Below are 17,365 nucleotides of genomic sequence, written 5' to 3'. Positions count from 1 at the left end.
TCTGAGCATTGGGCTCGGGCAGGAGAAGGAGGGTCGGGGAGATCCTGCGATGGCGCTGCCGGCGATGTGTTGGACTCCAGTGAGGCGGAGAGGCAGGGGACGGACATGGGGAAGACGGATCCATCCATTTCCCGGCTGGAACGGATGCAAAATGGCAGCGAGGTGGAGCTCGGGGCAGCGCTGCTCCAAATCCATGGAGAGCCCCTGAAGTAGCACGAAAAGAGGTGAGGAGGAGGCAGCTAGAAAGAGAGATGGGAGAGAAAAGGAAAGGTAGGGGATGGCCTGGTTCTGGTCACCGGTGGTGGTGCTCCGGTGGCCGACCGGTGCTCAGGCGGTAGGGGCCTCGGGCGCTAGCGGCTACAGGAGCTCTTGCTCATGTGGTCGCAGACGAAGGTGTCTGTAGCAGGTGGATGAGGGGATCCAGGGGAGGCACTAGTTGGTGGGGAGAGATCGAGAGGTGGAGGGCTACGAGTTGGAGGCCGAGAGGATTTTTGGATTGGGGCGCGGCCATCTGGATCGATGAGGAGCAGGTGGAGATTGGGAGGGATCTCGAGGAAGATGTAGCTGGAGGCGGCGCGAGACGGGATGGATTGGACATCTCCCTAGATTTTAGGGTTTGGTCTGTATATATAGTAGGTGGATTAGCATAGGGCCTATTCGGTCCCTCCGATCGTAATCGGATGGCCCGAAATAAATAGGTTAGGAAGTCCAAACAATGAACCGAAGATGTTTTAGGGATGTTTGGAGATGATCCGGGCCCATCGGTAATGACAACCTGGTACGGGTTTGGGAAGTTTTCAGACACGCATGAGGGGGTCTGAGAGAGGTCGACAAAGACAAAGGGGCCTGACAAAAGGTCAACGGAGACGAGGAAGAAGCGGCAACTGCGAACGGTTACAAGTTTTATGAAAACATTCGAATGCAATGCACATGATGACATGATGAAATGCAATGAGTAAAGAAAATCACACAGCTACAACGAAAAACATGGAATGCATCTGGAGCGTCGGTCTTGGGGTGTTACACAAGTGGATCACCTGGACCGACGAAAGAATGAGGTGGTTGATGCCTTAAGCCAGCTTGGGTCCCAACATAAGTTGGTACCTCCTAATATGTTCCTGGATGCACTACACAATCCCTCTATCAGGTTACCGTTCGAAGAAGACCTTGATGTTCCTGACCCGGAGGCGCAGTTGGTGGCGGCTCTTCATGCTATTCCAGATTGGACTTTGCCTTATCTGGCTTATATGACCCGATGTGAGCTAACAGAGGATGAAATTCTGGCAAGGCAGATAACCCGGTTATCTAAGTCCATAACCATCGTCAACGGCGAGTTACACCATTACAGTGTGACATGAGTATTCCAACATTGTCTTTCTCCTAAGGAGGGCCGTGAAATCTTACGAGAGATTCATGAGGGTGACTATGGTCATCATGTCGGGTCAAAATATTTTGTGGCTAAGGCGTTTCATCATGGGTTTTATTGGTTGACGGCTCATGCTGCTACAGAAGATATAGTCACTAAGTGCGATGGATGTCAAAACATTTCACGACAAGCTCATGTGTTGGCTCAAGAGTTGTGAATGATTCCAATAACTTGGTCGTTTGCAGTCTGGGGCTTGATATGGTTGGACCTTTCAAGAGGTATAAGGATAAGAAGACCCACCTTTTGGTGGTGGTTGACAAATTTACCAAGTGGGTAGAAGTAGAACCAGTTAGCAAGTGTGATGCAGCGACTGTAGTTCTATTTGTTAAAAAGTTGATCTTCCACTTTGGTTACCCTCATAGTATCATTACTGATAATGGCACTAATTTGTGTAAAGGTGCTATGAAGGAGTTCTGTCAAAGATAGCATATTCGTCTTGATGTTTCTTCTGTGGCTCATCCATAGTCTAATGGTCAGGCAGAAAGAGCTAACCATGAGATTTCGAGAGGCATCAAGCCCCGGCTTATGGTTCCTTTGGAATGAACGCCGGGTTGTTGGGTTGAGGAGTTACCTTCAGTACTTTGGAGTATCAATACTACTCCCAATAGGTCAACAGGTTATACGCCTTTCTTCATGGTCTATGGTGCAGAGGCGGTTCTCCCAAGTGATATCCGTCGGGACTTGCCACGAGTGGTGGCTTATGTTGAAACTGATAATGAGATGTCACGACAGAACATACTTGATGCTTTGGATGAAGAACCTAACCTTGCGGCGGCTCGTTCAGCAATATACCAGCAAGACCTACGTCACTATCATAGCCACAGAGTCAAGACTCGGGCATTTCAAGAAGGCGACTTGGTGCTCCGACTGATTCAAGATCAAACAGATATGCACAAGTTATCCCCACCTTGGGAAGGACCTTTTGTGGTCAGTAAGAATCTTAATAATGGCTCGTATTATCACATTGATATATGTGATCACAAGAAGTCACACTCCTCTGAGCAGGAGACCAATAGGCCGTGGAATATTGCTCATCTTTTGCCTTACTACACTTGAGCCACTGGCTCTCCCCATTGTACATACTTCCGTCGATGTATATATCTTTTTATGATCAATATAATAAAGTCAGCATCCCTGAAAATTCAGGGCCTCTGTCGTTTCATTTTTGTGTATCTGAGTCTTTATTAATTGGTCATAAGGTCACTTGGGGGGTTCCAACCCATCGGGTTTAGCTCTCATACCCTCTTGGTCGGACTGAGTTGCCATATTATGAGTTACACCTGCCTGTTTGCAACTTGCTACTCCGCTAGGTGACCCGCCAAACTCTTAACAGTAAATATTTTTTGAGACCCTGAACTTGTTAAGGTTAAAACGGCGGCTTGTGTCATGTGAGAGTCGGCTTATAGTGAGCTAGGATAAACTCAACGGCTATGCGGCCTTGAAAGCACAAGGCCTATGAGTCAACTTGTATGGTCGTGTTTTGGAGAACCGGCCCAACAATTATGAGATTTGTTGTATTTTTCTTTTGCTTTCTTTGGGTATTTTTTAAGTTTTTGCATTTGTGCAAATTTTGATTATCCGGGTCGTTAGGCTCCAGATTATGTGGCTCATGTTTGAGTATTTTGGGGTTATAACCCTCCCTGGCTTTGGACTTTAAGTCGCCAGTATTTTTTGTTTTGAACAGCCGTGGTCATGAGGCTGCAAGTTTTTGGGTTGTCACCCAAACTGGTTATTAATTCTTAAAACCGCCAGCATGATTTGACTCTACAGGTATGTTTTCAACTATTGTATGAGACTACGAGTCTTCGGGTTCGGTAACCCACCCTGGCTTTAAGTCGCCAGTATGTTTTGGCTTGAATAGCCTTGGTTATAGTCTTTTCAGTAGTCATATAAGGCTACATATTTTTGGGTTGTCACCCGCCCTGGCTTTTGAATTTAAATCGCCAGTACATATTTTGTTTAATTTTTTGTAGGACATGTAAAACTTCAAACGAGAATAAGAGTCCTGGTATGGCTCAAATATATGATCACATCAGGCAGATCATAAAGATTAAACTGGCGGCTCAAAAGTCAAGATCAACATGCATGAAGGCATGACATGGTGGATAATAGTTTTAAACTACCCTATTACAAGGCTTTACAGTAAGCCCAAAAAAGTTTTGAATCAAGTGTTTCTGGAGCTGCACTCCCATAACCCGGCCTGAGAGTCGCCTGGATCATCATCACTATGATCAGTTCTCTTCCTGCCGCCTTGAAGATTCTGGGTCATCCTACGTCGGCTCTTCCTCGTCGATCATCTAAAGATCAGCCATTGTCCAGTCGATGTTGGTTAAAGCTTTGAATGTGGCCTTGTCATTTAGTATAATGGAATGATCAACATCAGGGGTGAAGATGTGCTTACACCGAGGAGGAATTAGATTGACAACATCAGGAATTGGAGGCTTAATCTTCTAGTTGTTGTCGTCATAAGCCAGCGTGTACTTGTTCAAGTTTAGCTCTTCAATGATTGAAGTCTTTTTCTTCAAAGGCTGACTGGTCATCCTTGAATTCCGGGAACCCGGTGGCTATTTCCTCTGGGGCAAGCTCAGATCGCCATGCTTTGGCCCGGCCAAGACCAACGATGGCTCCGGCTCGGGTGACTGATAATTTAATTTCTTTAATCTGGCCTAGGAACGTTGATAGATGATCCAGAACAGTCTTGATTTGACTCGGCGGTTTTCTGTTCCCTCCTAAAGCCACAAGACTGCGGAGAGTGCCTCTATATAACTGCTATGTTAGAGAGTAAATCGCCTTCAGCTTCAATAACATGTCTTGACCAAGACTTGCACTCCTAGGGCCTGTTAAGAAGTCATATAAGAGTCGACGGCGAGTTAGCAATGCATATACCGTTGGAAAGTACATACACACTATTCTGATCACGGGATCAGAATAATATTCTGATCACAACATTAACTTCCCGAGTAACGCGCCTGACCTTCCCCGAGTGCTAGGTTGAACTTCAGCTAAGGTGTCCAAATGGGGCTTGTGATATACCGTTAGAAAGCTATGGACACCAGTATCATGACCCAGGTTAAATTTTTGGCAAAATGTAAGCGGTTTAAGAGCAGTTTTGAAAACCGTTTTTTCTTCGTACAAAAACGTGAATCGTATTTTCGATCGCATTTCTAAACCGTTTGTCGGAATGAGGTAAATAATATGGCATTGGAAAGCTGCTGCAAAACTGCTCCTTTCGACATGTTGAAAGTTTTCTCTAATTCTCTATGGATAAAGAGTAATTTGGAAAATCGTAAATTTTGCAAACGGAACAGCCGAGTTCGTATTTTCAATGTAATTTCTAAATGGCTAATCCAATTGAGGCAAATGATATGGCGTTGGAAAGCTTGTGAAAATGCGCTACTTTTTCGTGTTGAAAGTTTTTCCTAATTTTGAACGGTTTAAAAGTAATTTAGAAAATGGTACAAGTTCCATTGAGTTTGTATTTTCAAGCTAATTTTTTAACCGTACGTCCGAATTCAACAAACGATGTGGCATTGGAAAGCATGAGGAAATGCGAAACTTTTTTGTATATATTGTTTCTCTCAATTCCTTAATGTTTTAACTCAATTTTGAAAATGGGTAAAAACGCATTTCTGTCGTAATTTCTACAAACTTTGTCGGAATGGGGTAAATAATATACCGCTGAAAAGCTACGGAAAATGTGAAACTTTTTCATGTTGATGGTTTCCTCTGATAACTAGCCGTTTTTAAGTAATTTCAAAAACAGCGAGATCATGCGTTTTGCCTTTATCGCAAAACGAATTCTTCGAAAATGCACAGCGTGAAGAACTTGAACTTCTCGGCATGTCTACCTGAACTTCACTCTATTTTTCACGTGTTTTTTTCTCGTAGATCTCCATCCATTGCTAGTAGCTCTCCATCCATTCACCAGAATTGAGCAGGTGATATACCGATGGAAAGCTACTGTAAACATGCAACTTTCCCGTGTTGATCATTTTTTCATACTCGCGACGATTTTAAAAGTTTTTCATCTAAAATTCATTCAGCGTAGTAGTTGAACTTCCTGCTGTTTTCACGTTGAACTTTTGTGACGTAGTTTGGATGTCTAAATACACGGTGATCATCTCTCACAAGAATTTTTTGAACTTTTCCTCGCCGAGCACTTGAACTTGTAGCAACCATTTTTTCGTTTATGAGTTGTTTTTAAAAGTGCAAAAAATGGCGTTGTGTTTTTAATTTTTTGAACATGTAAATCCTAGGTTTTAATAAACTCCGAACTTCTGTGTTATTTCAATTTGAACTTCACCTTTTTATATTTTGATTAAAGAATTGTATTCAATTTTTATACGAAAAAATTCGAGCATGGAAATACAAGGTGAACCTCTCTCGCAAGCATTTTTGAACCTCCCCGGACAGAGCACTTGAACTTCTTTCAACAAACATTTTAAGCTTTTATTTTTCCATACTTTTATTCTCACCTAAAATGCATTCCTTGCACTAGTTGAACTTCTCGTTGTTTCACCTTGAACTTCTGTCACATATTTTGTTTCAACCTCTCTCACAAGAATTTTTGAACTTTCTCGGGTCGAGCACTTGAACTTCTAGCAACAAATTTCTTGGACTTTGCCTTTTTATTCTTTTTTCTCTCATACGAAATGCACACCACACAGTAAATGAACTTCTAACAATTATCAAACCGAACTTCTCTCTATTTCGCTTTCGTAACAGAAAAAGTCTGAGTTTTTTATATACATCGAACCTCTCTAACTTTTTATTTGAACTTCTTTGTGTATTTTTTTAGAAATGTGAAAATTGGAGTTCTGTTAGAAACATCGAACTTCCTCGTTACTTTCAATTGAACTTATTTGTTTATTCTTTAGTAATTGTAAACTTTGAACTTCTTTGTTATTTCAATTTGATCTTCACCTTTTTATATTTTAACTAAAGAATTGTATACGATTTTTATACGGAAAAAAATCGAACATGGAAATACAAGGTGGACCTCTCCCGCAAGAATTTTTGAACTTCCTCGGAAAGAGCACTTGAACTTCTTTCATCAAGCCATAAAGCTTTTATTTTTCTCTTCTTTTATTCTCGCCTGAAATGCATTCCTTGCAGTACTTGAACTTCTCATTGTTTTCACTATGAACTTTTGTCGCATTTTGTGTATACGTCGAATCACACCCAATTGAAGGCCAGACGTGATTTTTTGCCATTTTCAAACATGTAATTGGAGGTAGGATGTCCTGCAATATAAATTCTGAACCGTTCATGGAGGAGCACGTGAACTTCTTCTAGATTCATCTATTTTGTGAAAAATCTGAATTTTTTATAGACATCGAACTTCACCATTTTTGAAGTTTGAACTTCTTATTTTTATTGGTTAGTAACTGGGAAAATGCTTTTTTTATATAAACAATGATACCGCACCGTTATTTTGATTTCAACTTCTAGTTTTTATAGAATGGGGAAAATTAGTTTTTATACAATCTTTTGAAATGCTCCTCTTTCTAATTTGAACTTCTCTGTTTTTTTACAAACGGGGAAAATCCGTTATAAAGATTTTTGAACTATTTTTTTAACTTCTTGCTCAAATTTTTTGACATTCCAAATTTGTCTTTTTAGATATTAAAACTTCACTTTTTTACGTTGACCTGCTTTGGTTTTTAAATTTGAACTTCTTATAGGTGCGACATTTTTATGCATTTTTTGCTTTTCGGTGAAATGGCCTAGGCGGTCCCTTTTTCCATTTGATGATTTTTCTTCTATACGTGGTACACGTGAACTTCAGAATTTCTGAAACTTGAACTTCGCATGCTTTGAATTTTTTTCACGAAACTCCATAGTTTTTATTCTTTGAATTCCAAGATTTTTCTGTTTATTTTTTTTGTTTGAACTTCGATGTTTGTTACACCTGAACTTTCGAAACCACACCTTTTTATACACATTTTCCCTTGAAAATTCAACATTTGCAAAAACAATAGGAAAATTTGGGTAAATTCTCATAAGCAATAGGACAAACATTTGGAGGGCACCCATAATTTTTTTTCTATTCAATGTACTACGCACAAGCACATGCACAGCACATCCACACAAAAATTTGTCTCACCTAAAATGAAAAAGATTTCAGTGTCACAAGACGACCATATTAGCATCACGAATTAGAGAATATGTACTTTTCAGTACATTCTTTTCAGAAATCCACCTTTTTTTGTCTATGCGAACTTCAATTTCTTTTAATATATGAACCTCATTGTGAATTTATTTTATTTTTGCACATGATTTTTGTACACAAAATTTTTATCGTATTACATATTTTTGAACTTCTTCATTTCTTATTTTTGAACTTCTTCCTCTTTCTCCTATATACACAAAAAGAACATAAAACCAGCCATTATTTGACAAAACATACACACAGAATGCGTGCGCACACACACGGTGTTGTTGTAAGTATAACATGAAATGGGTAGATGCCATCAACTCATACACAAGAACAAAGAAAATCAAAGATCTCTAAAATGGTCACACATAAAGAGAGAGGATGAGATCTGCCGCACACATTTTTTAGGAGATCTGCCGCAAGATTTTTCTTGTTTGCTCATAGCAAATCAGAGCGGGGTCACACACAAAATGAACAAAATAAATAGAACAATCAGGGAGGATTGTACTGATTGTAGAATCTGCACAAAAAAGAATCCTTGAACTTCTGGGGGAGATGGACGAGAACGACGATCATAAGGCCACACAGGCCAGGAACAGAAGAACCAGTGGGAGGGGGAGAGGTGTCGCACTGGCGGCTGGCGCCAGTAGGGGTTGAGGTACTTTTCGGGAGCAGAGCAGCAGGGAAGAAGCATATGTCGTGGGGGCGCGTCACCTGCGGCAGGTGCCTATGGAGGGAGGAAGGTCGATGTGGCAGTTGCTGGAAGGTCGCGGCGGCAGGTGGGGATCCGGGGCGGCCGCGGGATGGGGCATGTGCCGACTGCAGTGGGTAGTCAAGCCGGATCTAGGAGGAGGCCACCGGCGGTGTTGCGGGAGGAGGCGCTCCAGGGATGTGGACTGGCGGGTGGATGTGGCAGCACAATCCAGGGAGAATGGAAACGGCGGCGACGTGATCTGGGGAGGGCGGCGGCGGCGTGATCTGGGGCGGCGTGATCCAGGGAGGACGGCGGCGGCTGCGCGATCTGGGAGGACGGCGGCGGCTGCGCGATCCAGGGAGGACGGCGGCGGCTGCGCGACCCGGGGAGGACGGCGGTGGCGGCGCGATCTGGGTGGGACGGCGGCGGCTGCGCGATCCGGGGGAGGACGACGGTTGCCTGATCCAGGGAACAGATGCGGGGATCGATGGGGTGGGGGTGGATCGTGTGGTTTGGTTTCTTTTCTCTATAACGTGCACAGTTGCGGGAGTTCAGGAACACCACCGCGGCTCCTATATAGGGCGCGTCGTGATCCAAATAACCATTCTAATCCTGGGATTAGAATAGTGCTGTCATATATATATATATATATATATATATATATATATATATATATATATATATGAGAAGCCAGGTTGGTTACGGAATTTGAATGGCGCATTACACTTACCGAAGATGGCGACTATCATTTGAGAGATGTGTTGTAGCCGAATAACTTTTTAGTTATCAGCTTAAGCGCAGCTTCAGCATCTTCGGCCTTTTTTGTTAGAGTAGCCTTGTCAAACTCCTAGACGTCTCTCCCAACATCAAAACCTGCTTTAAGTTTCTCAATTTCTTCTAATGAGGCTATCAGCTCTAACTTGGCCTTGGAGGTTTCTGTCTACTACAGGTTTAAACTTTTTCTTAAATCACCAACTTGTGATTCCTTCATGTTCAATTCTGCATGAAATAGATAAGGCAATGGTTAATATGCAAGGAGAACATGAAGAATTGGGGTTACAAATTGTAAAAGGTTATAAGTCTACAGCATAGTCACTATTTTCCTATACTCTAGACTTGGCGACTATATAAATGCATATGGAAAGGGGTTAGCAACATACCTCATAGAGTTCCTTCATCAGGTTCACTAAGCCAGCTTCCAGATCATGGCTAGTATGAAGGTGGTTCAGATAGCCTGCATGGATGTCGCTTGCACTAAGGGCAGCACAGCTTTCTTGGTCCAGCTTCGCCTTGCCTTTTTCCAATGAAGGAGATTCTTCCTTGGCACCATGCTTAGCTACCACAGTGGAAGCCCCTGGCACTGTATGAGTTGTCCTAGTGATGGTCACATTATCAGAGTCCTTTTCAAGAGGGATCTCTTCAGCTGGCTTCGGAGAAGTCGGCGACTTAGGGATCGGCGGGTCATGGCTGGCCGCCAGGTTAAATTCAGTATCCATTTGCTCAGGGGCGGTGGCATCGATTGATGGTGGCGGGTCATTAATAGGTTCTTCCGGGTCTTGAGTGAGGGCCTCAGAAATATCTGTAGACTGCTTCTCTGGTTCAGCAGTTTTGGGATCCTTCGAAGACCCGCCCAACTTCTGCTTCTTAACAAATTGAAATACTTGCACCATGGGCGATCTTAAAAGTTGGCATCTGAGTCCTAGAAGAGTCACTGAATGACAGAGCTGTCTTTTGATAATTTGAGTTCGAAGGATTAAGAGGTTGACGTATGAGGTCAGCTAATGGGTAAAGAGAGTCTGGGTTATGTGGCACCTCATGTCGATGCTTGCAAAGAGCAGGCGTGTTAGGTAAGCCGGAGACGAGGTCGTGAGAGTCGCCACTCCAGGTCAAGCGCCTTGACTCGTGTTGCTATTTCTTCAAAATAAAGTTGGGATCCAAGTGAGCAAGAGGATGGGAAAATTTCACCTTCTGGACGACCTGCCGAATTTTCTTGGTTGTTAAGGCTTCTGAGCTGGAGGAAATTATAGTTACCTCTACCGCATCTGCATGGCTGGTCTCTGCCTCTTCCTGAGAGGAATCAGCGTCAATAAGTTGCATGAAAAGAAAGCCAAGGGAGTCAAGTTCTACCTCCGACTCATCATCAAGATGGAGCATTTCTTCGGTTGATGGTTTCTTGGGGCGACCTAGACCACGAGTTTTTGTTTTGGTCTTCTTAACTGGGGCGGTGGCTTGAAGTTTCCTTCTCTAGAATGGAGAGTTGGCATGTATACAAATGAGCAACAGAAAAATGAAATAAGGAGAAAGTTACAAAAATGGATGAAAACATGATGACGATCTAATGACTTACAGGAGGAGCCAAGTTAAGTGTCTAGAAGGGATTCAATCCCACTTTGCTGCAGCTTGCCAGAGACTCACCGAGCAGCATATTGACCATCTCATTGATCTCATTATCAGTTAAACGAGATGGGTTGTAGCGTTGTGGGTCTTTTGGGTCACTAGTATAATGACACATTAAGCCGCCGCGCCAGCCGGACTAGGTCAACTCCAGTTAGGCCATTGGCGAGCAAGGCCCTTATCTTTGAAAAGGTGGCAGCAAAGGGAGCGTGTTCGGCAGCAGTTAAATGACCTGGAAGCTGGCCGATAGTGGTAAGCCGTGATAACCCACAAGTATAGGGGATCGCAACAGTTTTCGAGGGTAGAGTATTAACCCAAATTTTTTGATTCGACACAAGGGGAGCCAAAGAATATTCTCAAGTATTAGCAGCTGAGCTGTCAATTCAACCACACCTGTGAACTTAATATCTGCAGCAAAGTGTTTAGTAGCAAGGTAATATGATAATAGTGGTAACGGTAGCAAAAGGTAACAGTAGTAAAAGTAATGGTTTTGGTATTTTGTAGTGATGATAGCAATAGCGACGGAAAAGTAAATAAGCGAAGAACAATATATGGAAAGCTCGTAGGCAATGGATCGGTGATAGAAAATTATGCCGGATGAGGTTCATCATGTAACAGTCGTAACCTAGGGTGACACAGAACTAGCTCCAGTTCATCAATGTAATGTAGGCATGTATTCCAAATATAGTCATACGTGCTTATGGAAAAGAACTTGCATGACATCTTTTGTCCTACCCTCCCGTGGCAGCGGGTTCCTTACGGAAACTAAGGGATATTAAGGCCTCCTTTTAATAGAGTACCGAAACAAAGCATTAACACATAGTGAATACATGAACTCCTCAAACTACGGTCATCACCGGTAAGTATCCCGATTATTGTCACTTCGGGGTTAACGGATCATAACACATAATAGGTGACTATAGACTTGCAAGATAGGATCAAGAACTCTCATATATTGATGAAAACATAATAGGTTCAGATCTGAAATCATGGCACTCGGGCCCTAGTGACAAGTATTAAGCATAGCAAAGTCATAGCAACATCAATCTCAGAAGATAGTGGATACTAGGGATCAAACCCTAACAAAACTAACTCGATTAGATGATAAATCTCATCCAACCCATCACCGTCCAGCAAGCCTACGATGGAATTACTCACGCATGGCGGTGAGCATCATGAAATTGGTGATGCAGGATGGTTGATGATGACGATGGCGATGGATTCCCCTCTCCGGAGCCCCGAACGGACTCCAGATCAGCCCTCCCGAGAGGTTTTAGGGCTTGGCGGCGGCTCCGTATCGTAAAACGCGATGAATCCTTCTCTCTAATTTTTTTCTCCCCGAAACACAATATATAGAGTTGGAGTTGGAGTCGGAGAGGCACCAGGGGGCCACAAGGTAGGGGGCGCGCCCCCACCCTCGTGGACAGGTGGGGGCCCCCTGGCCTTCATCTTTTGCAGGTATTTTTTATATTTTCCAAAAAGTTGCTCCGTGAAGTTTCAGGTCATTCCGAGAACGTTTGTTTCTGCACATAAATAACACCATGGTAATTCTGCTGAAAACAGCGTCAGTCCGGGTTAGTTCCATTCAAATCATGCAAGTTAGAGTCCAAAACAAGGGCAAAAGTGTTTGGAAAAGTAGATACGACGGAGACGTATCAAGCCGGTAGGAGCGGAAACCTGGCAAGGGGTTCTCTCTAGATGGGGAGGTATCTTTGCAGTAGAACCAGGTGAAATTCCAGTCTTTGGGGTGATTGGGCAGGGCGGGTGAAGGAAAAACTACGTCTCTTCACCTTTGGATGGAAACACCACCGAGCTCAAGACTGGGCCCATCTGACATTTCAGTTTGACAGTTGATATAAAAGTTGTGTCTGAATAAATCAACAGAGGGTTCCTCCCTAAGGTACACCTCGCAAAATACTTGGAAGTTGCATACGTTAGAGACGGAGTTGGGACCAATGTCTTGTGGATGAATATTGTAGAAATATAAAACATCCTGAATTTTTTTTGACCCGGGGGTGAGAAACAACGGAGAAGATGATCTATAAAAACTACAGCCTCCCCTTCTTGGGGTTCAGGGGGACATTCGGAGCCTGCAACCTGCCAGTGAATGACCTCTTGAGGAGGCAAAACCCCCATGGTCACAAAATCATTGAGTGTGCTCACCGTGACTTTGGAGGCAATCCAGTCACAAGAGGTGGGAGTCTTAGTCATGATGGCAAGTTAAAAGTTATGGCCTGAGAATAAAAGTATGGTGGATTAATGTATGATGATAAGCCGCCTTGTCGGCATTCTGGGAACAGGGGTTCCCAAACTTGCCTACCTGCAGCCCACGGCGGGGCTCCATCAACGACTTGGTATGGCCTAGATTCAATGACAACAATCCAAGACCCTCGCGAGGGGCCAAGCCTCGCGAGGCGGACGACATCTAGGGCCTTTCTGAGGGGCAGCCTCACTAGGCTGGCTCCCGAGGAGCAGAGATATCTATGCAAGGTGCACCTCGCGAGGTTCATATGACTTGAGCCATGACGACCAAGGCCAGGCGGGCGCCAGCGGGCGCAATGTACCAATTGTTGGGGAACGCAGTATTTCAAAAAAATTCTTACGATCACGCAAGATCTATCTAGGAGATGCCTAGAAATGAAAGGGGAGAGTGTGTCCACGTACCCTCGTAGACCGAAAGCAGAAGCGTTTAGTAACGCGGTTGATGTAGTCGAACGTCTTCGCGATCCAACCAATCCAAGCACCGAACTACGGCACCTCCGTGTTCAGCACACGTTCAGCTCAATGACGTCCCTCGAGCTCTTGATCCATTTGAGGACAAGGGAGAGTTTCATCAGCACGGCGGCGTGGCGATGGTGATAATGAACTTACCGGCGCAGGGCTTTGCCTAAGCACTACGACGATATGACCGAGGTGGTAAATTGTGGAGGGGGGCACCGCACACGGCTAAGATAATTGATCTTGTGTGTACTAGGGTGCCCCCTGCCCCCGTATATAAAGGAGGGGAGGGGGAGGCCGGCCGGCCCCTGTAGGGTGCGCCAGGAGAGAGGAGTCCTACTAGGACTCCAAGTCCAAGTAGGATTCCACCTGGAGGAAGGGAAGAAGGAAGGGAGAGGGAGAGAGGAAGGAAAGGGGGGCGCCCCCTTCCCCTAGTACAATTCGGACCCAAGGTTGGGGCGCGCAGCGAGCCCCTTGTGGCCCTTCTCTCTTCCCACTAAGGCCAATGAAGGCCCATTAGTTCCCCCGGGAGGTTCCGATAACCCTCCGGCACTCTGATAATTACCCGGTACCTCTCCGAACTCATCTGGTGACCGGATAACATCGCCCAATATATCAATCTTTATGTCTCAACCATTTCAAGACTCCTCATCATGTCCGTGATCTCATCCGGGACTCCAAACAAACTTCGGTCATCAAATCACATAACTCAGAATACAAATCATCATTGAACATTAAGCATGCGGACCCTATGGGTTCGAGAACTATGTAGACATGACCGAGACACATCTTCGGTCAATAACCAATAGTGGAACCTGGATGCTCATATTGGCTACTACATATTCTATGAAGATATTTATCGGTCAAACCGCATAAGAACATACATTGGTCCCTTTGTCATCGGTATGTTACTTGCCCGAGATTCAATCGTCGGTATCATCATACCTAGTTCAATCTCGTTACCGGCAAGTCTATTTACTCATTCCGTAATGCATCATCCCGTGACTAACTCATTAGCCACATTGCTTGCAAGGCTCATAGCGATGTGCATTACCGAGAGGGCCCAGAGATACCTATCCGATACACGGAGTGACAAATCCTAATCTCGATCTATGCCAACTCAACAAACACCATCGGAGACACCTGTAGAGCATCTTTATAATCACCCAGTTACGTTGTGACGTTTGATAGCACATAAGGTATTCCTCTGGTATTCGGGAGTTGCATAATCTTATAGTCAGAGGAACATGTATATGTCGTGAAGAAAGCAATAGCAATATAACTAAACGATCATTATGCTAAGCTGACGGATGGGTCTTGTCCATCACATCATTTTGTAAGATGTGATCCCGTTCATCAAATGACAACACATGTCTATGGTCAGGAAACTTAACCATCTTTGATTAACGAGATAGTCTAGTAGAGGCATACTAGGGACACTCTATTTGTCTATGTATTCACACATGTACTAAGTTTTAGGTTAATAAAATTCTAGCATGAATAATAAACATTTATCATATATAAGGAAATATAAATAACAACTTTATTATTACCTCTAGGGCATATTTCCTTCAGTATCCCACTTGCACTAGAGTCAGTAATCTAGATTACATAGTAATGATTCTAACACCCATGGAGTCTTGGTGTTGATCATGTTTTGCTCGTGAGAGAGGCTTAGTCAACGGGTCTACAACATTAAGATTTGTATGTATCTTGCAAATCTCTATGTCTCCCTCCTTGACTTGATCGCGGATGGAATTGAAGCGTCTCTTGATGTTTTTGGTTCTCTTGTGAAATCTGGATTCCTTTGCCAAGGCAATTGTTCCAGTATTGTCACAAAAGATTTTCATTGGACCCGATGCACTAGGTATTACACCTAGATCAGATATGAACTCCTTCATTTGCTGCTTCCGAAGCAGCTATGTACTCCGCTTCACACGTAGATCCCTCCGCAATGCTCTACTTGGAACTACGCCAACTGACAGCTCCACCATTCAATATAAATACGTATCCGGTTTGTGACTTGGAGTCATCCGGATCAATGTCAAAGCTTGCATCGACGTAACTGTTTGCGACGAGCTCTTTGTCACCTTCATAAACGAGAAACATATCCCTAGTCCTTTTCAGGTATTTCAGGATGTTCTTGACCGCTGTCAAGTGATCCACTCATGGATTACTTTGGTACCTCCCTGCTAAACTAATAGCAAGGCACACATCAGGTCTGGTACACAGCATTGCATACATGATAGAACCTATGGCTCAGGCATAGGGAATGACTTTCGTTTTATCTCTATCTTCTACAGTGGTCGGGCATTGAGTCTGGCTCAACTTCATGATGTCTACTACACAACCTTCTTCTTGTAGACGTTGTTGGGCCTCCAAGTGCAGAGGTTTGTAGGACAGTAGCAAATTTCCCTCAAGTGGATGACCTAAGGTTTATCAATCCGTGGGAGGCATAGGATGAAGATGGTCTCTCTCAAACAACCCTGCAACCAAATAACAAAGAGTCTCTTGTGTCCCCAGCACACCCAATACAATGATAAATTGTATAGGTGCACTAGTTCGGCGAAGAGATGGTGATACAAGTGCAATATGGATGGTAGATATAGGTTTTTGTAATCCGAAACTATAAAAACAGCAAGGTAACTAATGATAAAAGTGAGCGAAAACGGTATTGCAATGTGTTGAAACAAGACCTAGGGTTCATACTTTCACTAGTGCAAGTTCTCTCAACAATAATAACATAATTGGATCATATAACTATCCCACAACATGAAACAAAGAGTCACTCCAAAGTCACTAATAGCGGAGAACAAACGAAGATATTATTGTAGGGTACGAAACCACCTCAAAGTTATTCATTCTGATCGATCTATTCAAGAGTCCGTAGTAAAATAACACGAAGCTATTTTTTCATTCAATCTATCATAGAGTTCGTACTAGAATAGCACCTTAAGACACAAATAAACCAAAACCCTAATGTCACCTAGATACTCCAATGTCACCTCAAGTATCCGTGGGTATGATTATACGATATGCATCACACAATCTCGGATTCATCTATTCACCCAACACAAAGAACTTCAAAGAGTTACCCAAAGTTTCAACCGGAGAGTCAAGACGAAAATGTGTGCCAACCCCTATGCATAAGTTCACGGGGTCACGGAACTCGCAAGTTGATCACCAAAACATACATCAAGTGGATCACGTGATATCCCATTGTCACCACAGATAAGCACATGCAAGACATACATCAAGTGTTCTCAAATCCTTAAAGACTCAATCCGATAAGATAACTTCAAAGGGAAAACTCAATTCATCAAAAGAGAGTAGAGGGGGAGAAACATCATAAGATCCAACTATAATAGCAAAGCTTGCGATACATCAAGATCGTGCCATATCAAGAACACGAGAGAGAGAGAGAGAGAGAGATCAAACACATAGCTACTGCTACATACCCTCAGCCCCGAGGGTGAACTACTCTTTCCTCGTCATGGAGAGCGCAGGGATGATGAAGATGGCCACCGGAGAGGGATTCCCCCCTCCGGCAGGGTGCCGGAACGGGTCTAGATTGGTTTTCGGTGGCTACGGAGGCTTGCGGCGGCGAAAATCCCGATCTAGGTTTCTTTCTGGAAGTTTCAGTATATATAAGAGGTTTTGGTGTCGAGAACAAGTCGGGGGGTCTCCGGGTTGTCCACAAGGTAGGGAGGCGTGCCCAAGGGGTGGGCGCGCCCCCCACCCTCGTGGGCAGCCCGAGACTCTTCTGGCCCAACTCTTTTACTCCATGGCCTTCTTCTGGTCCAAAAATAAGTTCCGTGAAGTTTCAGGTCAATTGGACTCCGTTTGATTTTCCTTTTCTGCGATACTGAAAAACATCGAAAAAACAGAAACTGGCACTAGGCTCTAGGTTAATAGGTTAGTCCCAAAAATCATATAAAATAGTATATAACTGCATATAAATCATCCAAGGTTGGTA

This window comes from Triticum urartu, chromosome 2A, assembly GCF_056163025.1.
Source record: "Triticum urartu cultivar PI428250 chromosome 2A, HENAU_Tu73, whole genome shotgun sequence".
NCBI lineage: Eukaryota > Viridiplantae > Streptophyta > Magnoliopsida > Poales > Poaceae > Triticum > Triticum urartu.
Note: the sequence above shows the minus strand (reverse complement) of the source record.